This window comes from Schistocerca gregaria, chromosome X (assembly GCF_023897955.1).
Source record: "Schistocerca gregaria isolate iqSchGreg1 chromosome X, iqSchGreg1.2, whole genome shotgun sequence".
In the NCBI taxonomy this organism is placed as follows: domain Eukaryota; kingdom Metazoa; phylum Arthropoda; class Insecta; order Orthoptera; family Acrididae; genus Schistocerca; species Schistocerca gregaria.
The window spans coordinates 473174934-473176162 of NC_064931.1; positions in this window are offsets into that span (position 1 = coordinate 473174934).

Genomic DNA, 1229 nt, shown 5'->3' on the forward strand with positions numbered 1-1229 from the left:
ACGCTCGTTGGAATTGGTAACTATGTTGTCCTGTGTGGGGGTAATGGAACATAACTTGTTTTTCCAGAGATTTGAACTGACTATTACAGTAGCCTGTACATAGCGAGAAGTGTGCTATACTACGCTGCTAACGAATCATTGCTTTTGTAATAATTCTCATTGCTCTAAAGGTGGTTATTGCAGAGGTTATAGCGGAGAAAGACAGCATTTTAACATACACTGAGGAAGACCTTCCTTGAGTCCGAAAGTCAAGTTTTCGATGTTTGTGATATCTTATATGCGAAACTTTGAACTGAGAAAGAATATCAAATTTAGCTGCCACTCCAAGAAATGAGTGGACGGTGACAGCTGCTAAACTGTTTTGCGATTTTCTCGAGTCAACTACAGTAACAACAGGAAGTTGAATGCGTTTACCTAGACGAACTGTTCGATAACCTTAGATTAATAAACGTTCATAAAATTTACATTGCAGGAAAATACGAAATGGGACATTTTTGTACTTAATTTGTTAATTATCATACCACTGGAAATCTAATAATGGTAGTTAACTAATACATAACCCATAAATTATGACTTAGGTTGGCTACGGTCATCGGTCCCTTATGACTTACTCTGAGTAAAATGTAGAGTAGTACACATTACGACGGTTTAGTAGCAATGTAACACTACCCCCCCCTCCCCCCCCCCCCCACCCGCCCCTTTCAGTGTTCTGGAGTTACGTGGACCCGAGCATTTCGCTAATACTTCACTCGGGTATTCCAGTGTTTTTCTTTTTTTTTGCGGGGGGCGGGGAGGGCGGGGTGCCCAGTTTTACAGTGAACGGCCAAACAATTCTGAGATTTCACGGCAAACGGTTCTACGTAGACTTGCTACTAGTCAGTATGGATTACATGTTCCACGATTCGAGTTCGGCGAGGGGGGAGGGCGAGTCAATTTTCAGATTTCCATGAATTTCAGATCTAGCCATTTTTTCATGCTAAGCAAAAAATTTTCTTAGAGCTGTATATTTTGAAGCTTAGAACTAGTTGTACAGACGTAAAATGTTAGAGGCTTTATGGTTACTTATTCCGCAAAACACAAAAAATTGAAAACATTAATTGTAACAACCCCGAGCCGAAACATCATTCGGCAAGCTGTGGGGCACAAGCAGGTATTCGTAAAAATACGAGATTGTAAGGTTTAACACACGTATAGAGGAAACTTTAAAAAATAAACACGCGATCTAGTGT